Here is a 6,623-nt window from a genome sequence, read left to right on the forward strand (position 1 = left end):
TATGTGTTATCTAACAAAATGTATGGACACTAAATCCTTAGTTTTTGGTAGCTTGAGTGGAAAAAAAAATCTTTGGATATGATTATGTATAGGACATTCATTCAATTGTACACTGGCAAAATTGTGAAATATAAATTTAAAAAAAAATCCACTACAATGCTCCACAGTGGAAAGATGCATAGTATAAACCCTAACCATTGGAAAGAAATGCTGTTTGCTCCTAATTTCAATGGACCTATCAGTGGTTAACATTGTCGCAGATCTACAAACCCAATACATCAACAACTGTAAGAGACCACAGAGTCCTTGGGTAAAAACAATCCATGGAGCATGCATGCTCCACATACGTGAGCCACTAATCATGAAACACACTTGCATGGTTGTTTTCACTTGTCTAACATCACAGACCAGTCACCCTATTATGTGGAAAGTTCTCACATGAGCCAAAGTGCATGAGAGTATTCTGTGATGGCTTGCAGTTATGCAGGAAAATGTTACATTATTTGCCTACTTTAATAGTTCTTCAGGATTGAGAGATACTGTACAGTACATACTGCGATGGAAAGTTCTGCAGAGTAAGCTCTTATTATGATAGGTGACAATCAACTAGAAATCGTGAGAAAAAGCTTACTAGATGTTTAAGTTATAAGATACACCACAACACAAAATGGTCTCAGTAGGTACAGTATCTGATTGGAAACCTTTGCTGTGGAGAAAAAAGAAGAAGGATCAGGAAGGGTTTTTTTTAAACAGCTCCATGCCCACTGAGACAAATGTGTGTTGGTCAGACATTTTTTTCCCATTATCAAGTTTGCGAAGGATGAGCAAAACCTGAGTTTCCCCATACTAGTTCTAGTACTGCTTCCCCATATTCTTTTTTGCCTTATGGTTTTCAATTTAGCAGATTTAATTTAAATCATTCAATTCTTAAGTGAGCTATTTTTCCCAATAGTTTCAGTTCCTAAATACAAGGGCAAGGTTAGAAAGAAGCATGAATCTTGTGCCAGACTGTAAAAGATGATGAGCAAAAGCAGAGTTTCCCTACACTTGTTCTGGAGTACTTTTTATCCTATGGTTTTCATTCCAACACAGCTCTTTCTTGATTTGGCATATTCAATACTTAGTCAAGCTATTTTTCAATAAGTTTGGTTCTTAAATAGAAGGGTAAGGTTGGAAATTAGCATGAACCATATGCCACATGCTGAGTTTCAGAATATATCTCACTTAGGAGAGTTTAAAAGACCAGTCGGAATTTAACCAATAAATCGCAACATGAGTTAGAAAGTTTTATGAAGTGTCATTCCCTCCCTTTTCTGTACATCATTATTTGATAACCAATTAGAAGTTGTTTAAGAAGAATAAAATAGAAGAGCACCAAACTTTAAACCAAACTGAAAGAGGCCAGTTTCCTCTATCATACTGTTTTCTTACCGTTTTATCCAATACAGGGTCGCAAGGGAGCCAAAGCATAATCCAACAAGCAGTGGGCACAAGGCAGGATATACGCAGGACAAGACACCAGTCCATTGCTGGGCACACACAGATACAAACACATACACACTTATACCAGGGCTAATTTTCCCAATTAACCTTTGAGTATGTCTTTGGACTGTGGGAGGAAACAGGAAGACCTGGAGGACAGTGGTTATTAATGATTGACAATATACATAGGCTCCAATGTAATTATATAAGTCTTCACAAACAGTTGATTCCATATGCCCTAACTGCTGGTGAACTGAACTAAACATTAAAAATCAACTGTATTTCAACTCATCATATTAACCTATATACAGTACAGTATAAAGATGAATACTTCAAGCTTTTTGCAATTTCATGATTTATTTGTAACTCATGTATGCCTCACATATGGAGCCATAAATGCAGCCTGCACAGCAGCAAATTAGTGTTCAACACAGACCATGAAAACATGCTTATCTGCATTTTTGTGTTAGCATCAATATCTAGAAGTGACACTCCAATGATGTAAAACAGTATTTTTCAATTAAAATGTTTAGCAAGATTTGCCAGGTAATAAAACCGATCGAATTACTTCAGCTAATACTTAAAAAGGTGATCACTGTTCTATGCAGTATTTTGGGAAAATCCACACATTCCTTGTAATGAAATCGGATTAAACTACAAAACATATTTTACATCCCAATCAATGTTTCTTCAGTAAGACTGCACAAGCATACAGCACCTGCATAGGATTTAATAGTTATTACTCTCCCTCCCCCCCGATGCAACTCATGTTACTCCCTTTTTCAAAGCAAAGAAATATGTACACTCAAGTCCTTCAGAAGTAATCTGTGTATGTATTCATTGATGCAATAAACCAGCAAGAGAAAACAGCATGCAAAAATGCTCACACTTGCTGCATTTTAAACTGTTGTTTTAGCAAAAAGGACGTGAAAAACCAGTATTAGAAACTGGTATCTGAAGCACTTATAGCCATTTTATTTTAAAGGAAAAAAAGTAGAGAAAATGACTTGCGAGATGTTAATTGCACGTTTTAATTTTACATGTATTTATTTTTCTGTGTTGTACTTCCCTTTAAAAGTATCTCCATAACCAAAGCTCCAACCTTGAGAATCAATTAAAAAACAAGAAAAGCATAAATCGATTCAATTGCCTTATAACTGCGTTCCCCTTCAAAAATAAAACTTGAATGAATCCAAAACAATAGTGTTATCGTATATGAAAACGGGAAAACAAGACTGTTTTACGTTACAAAGAGCACTAGAAGCTTAACTTTGAAAATATGACAGCGTGAGAAATTACACTTAAATGCAAACAAACACCATCATGTGGCATTCGCTGGAAAAGGTGTCAACTGTTAGTTTTAAGCAGTATTCAACATTAAAAATCATAAAAAAACAAATATTCTTTGTTCCACATAAAATAAATTCATGGACAATTGTGTCCGCCTACGATCAAACGACAGGCTGACAATAAATTATGCTAAATACATAATTAAGTCCGAATTAATGCACCTGTAAGAAAAGGTCTTCAAATGAGAACTTCCCTCTTACTTTTAGCAGCTCTGTTTAAATATCAGTTTAAAAGGTTAACTACGTTAAGCATAATCATGTAACTCAGTGAACATTCCTTCTCTTATTTCCCAATAATGACGACATTTAGTTATTTTGTATTATCAGGGACACCTCTCCCCCAACATCTGCCTACCTGATAATTATACATATTAAAAAATTAACTTAATGCATAAAATCTGCAGTACAAAATCAGTGCATGATTGCACCTCTTAATTATCCACTCATAGAAATACATTTTACTGCACTTCGGAACCGTGCAGTAATCCTTGGGAAGTAAACCCACGAATTAGGTAAAAAAAAGCATTATACTGTATATATGTTTGTAGCCAAACATCCAGTCTCTGACTGATGAAATGCTGCATCACTAAAAGTAAGCACGTTTTTAATTAACGGGAATGACCGCACAAGATGCATAACTTCACTAAACACTTGCTGCCGAGCTTGTAAATGGTGCTAATGAAAACAAAATCTCGCTTATACTTCCATTACAACAAATAACTTTTCTCCCCCTTTTAATCATTAGTGACTTAAGTAAATATTACCGGAAAGCATCCAAACAACAGTGGAAAAAAAGAAGACTCAGATATTTTGCTTACTTGAGAATGTGAAACGAATGCATCATAAAAGGCATGGATTTAACATCGATGTAAAACTAAGAATAAAATTACTTCCCAGTAGTTTGATTAATGATTAAAATATACTTTTATTACAGTATCCCTGCTTCTTTCATGCCAAAACAGTACAGTAGCAAGATTTTAGTTTGTAAATAGCGCTTATCTACAGACTCCTACAAGTGAAATGCCTGAGACCGACACTTCGCTATTCTTTTGTAAACAGACGACTGGAAGAAACCACGGCGTACTTACCCAGACAAAAACACAGTTGCCTAGCTCAGTCTTGTAAACCGCTTCACTTCTGTTAGCTCTCGCTTCCCAGCACTCCAGCATTCCCCCTTATCTCTCCACAGCTGCTCGAAAAGTTTAATGACGTCAACCTACACCGTTCAGCGCAGCTATTCTGCTGGAATACTCAACCAGATGCACTTTTAAAGGCGCAGAACACCCCCAAAACCCAGCAGTAGTGAGGGAACACATACAATTAAAAGGGGATTGGAAAACAGAGGATTTCAAATTACAAAATTACCTTTAGACCCAGAACGCAATTCGTCTATTTCAAATAGACTTTCTGATAATTTCTAATGGAACTGTTACTGCTATAGCAATACAAACATAAGTGTTTCATTATTTATTATAATAAAATAAATTATTATGGTGAAAGCTGGTAATTCCGTTTGGCGATAAACCTTTCTTCTATCAGTAATTTGTATTTCAAGAATGTGCATTTTATAAAATACCGTGGCTGTCAAACTGTAGCTTAGGAATATAAGAAAACTTATAAACGAGAGGAGGCCTGTCAACCCGTCTATGCTGTTAAGTACTTAGTAGGTAATTAATCTGAGTATCTCATCCTATATACTGTATCTTGATGACTGCCAGTGTATCGACTTCAACAGCACGGCTGTCTAGCTTGTTGCCGACTCTTGCAATCATTTGTATAAAAAGTACCTCTTATGATCAGTTGTACTGTAAATACACTGTCATAGTTTCCACTTGTTCATTGTGACTAAATCATTCCGGGCTGACTTTAGTCAATGCCTGAAGATTCTGAACACTTTTATCAGGTCTCCTAATAGTATTCTCTGTTAAAGACTTAAAAGTTCAGTTCCTTCAGTTTGTCAGCACATGACATTCCCTTAAACCTAGAATGTATCTGTTTGCTTTTCTATCGACTGATTCCAGACCAGCAATATCTTTTCTACAATGTGCAAACCAAAATTGTAAACAATATTCTAAATGAGGCCTTACTAGTGTGTTATACAATTTAACATAACATTCTTTGATTTAAATTCTATGCTTTTTACTACACTAATATTTTATTTGCCTTTTTAATTGCTTCCCCAAATTGTTTAGAAGATTTAATCAAAGTGTTACCATAAACACCTGTCTTTTCATACTCTAAGTAGCTTATTCTACTGTAGCTCAGCATTTGCAATTTCGTATTTACTGTTTGCTTTTTTAATACTTGCATGCAAAACCCCACTCTTGTCCACATTAAAAGTCATCTTCTAGATCTTTGACCAGTCTTGTATTTTGCTAATCCTCCTAATATGGCCACGAAGCTTAAGAGGGTAAGTTATTTATGCAGTTTTATGCAGTCCTGTGCATACACCACAACACAAGGCACATCTTACTGCTGTTGGATCCATGGTCTATAGATAATGCTGTACACTTAGAACCTTCTTCTGTTTGCTGCTGGAGAAGTCTTTGGTGTTAAGGGTTTTAACCGTTTATTCTATGGTGAGTGCATTCTTGTGTTTACCCCCAATTTGCATGGTACTAACGTTAACCTGTTTTGATTGTTATAAGAACATTGATGAAATGTCAATTATTTTTATAAATCAAACTTTTTCACTGTTAATGTCCTTAGATCCTCTAGATCTGTGGATTCCTATCCTGGTCCTTGAGGATTGTCTATAGGTATTAAGGTTTTTGTTATGAAGATAGCAATGGATGGACTCTACAGTATGCAGATCCAGGGAACTCAACAGCTGGAAAAACAGGGGAATCCAAATACAAGGTCCAAACAAGCAATAGCCCAAAAGCCAAAAGGTCTGTGGTCAAAAGCAATGCTAAATTCCATAGACCAAAAGGGAAGCAAATAGCAAGGATATTTGCTCTCAGATTTCTCTATAATTAAAAACTCTTTTGTTTTATCCCATTTGAAGTAACAAAATTGGAGTGCCATGATGGGATGGTGAAAATACTTAACATTAAACTTAATGATCCAAAATATTAATTTATAATATATCAAATATTTTTTCTGTTTCAAGATATGGAGAAAGCCTATGCTTCAAGATAAGATATAGATATGATGTGTATGATCAAAAGATAAAAGACAGGTAAACTGAAATTAAAGTCAATCTCTACTAAGAAAAGGGCTTTAATTTTCAGTCCATTATAGCCAATGCATAGCTTTTTTTGTCTTAGGACGAATGGCATGGAAAGGTAAACCTTTTGATTTCTACTGTGTTTAATGATGCTCATACATACACTTTTCCCCATTTTCGGAATGTTTCTCATGCTGATTATGTAAAAAGATAGGAGTTTGAGATTTATGCCATAGATGTCCAACTCACCGGAATGTTAGCTCCGTTGAATATTTGTGCAATGAGTTGGAAGGACATGCGGCATCAAGGGCCTCATTAGAGAGTGGCAGGCTTTAAGAGAGGAAAGGGATAGATTTCCATAAGACAGCATCAGCATCTGGGTGCAAAGCATGAATCACAGATGTTAGCATCACATACCATTAGCCTGTAACTTTCACTGTAAACCCCCAGTTTGTCAACTCTATTGATGACAAATGTTCATCAGCATATTGAATTTATCTATTTCTATCTCTGTTCAATAAAATGTTAGTGTACACAATAATTGCAAAGGAACAAGTAATAGGTTTATTCCATGCTGAAAAGAGAGGAAGAAAACACAACATTTCAGCCATTGAGCCTTCTTC

The 6,623-nt window shown here is 35.5% G+C and overlaps 1 protein-coding gene across 4 annotated transcripts in view; it reads right to left on the minus strand.

Moving 5' to 3' along the window:
- gulp1a (GULP PTB domain containing engulfment adaptor 1a) overlaps positions 1-4,046 on the minus strand; it is a 199,755-nt gene extending 195,709 nt beyond the window's left edge. For 3 of the 4 annotated variants that reach the window (XM_015358846.2, XM_015358852.2, XM_015358853.2), the window contains exon 1: positions 3,920-4,046. The gene's annotated coding sequence lies outside the window, so the exon portion shown is untranslated. The remainder of the gene's footprint in view (positions 1-3,919) is intronic. The other variant, XM_006636473.3, reaches the window with a different exon arrangement.
- Between the last annotated feature and the right edge of the window lie 2,577 nt (positions 4,047-6,623).

Source organism: Lepisosteus oculatus, chromosome 12 (genome assembly GCF_040954835.1).
Source record: "Lepisosteus oculatus isolate fLepOcu1 chromosome 12, fLepOcu1.hap2, whole genome shotgun sequence".
In the NCBI taxonomy this organism is placed as follows: domain Eukaryota; kingdom Metazoa; phylum Chordata; class Actinopteri; order Semionotiformes; family Lepisosteidae; genus Lepisosteus; species Lepisosteus oculatus.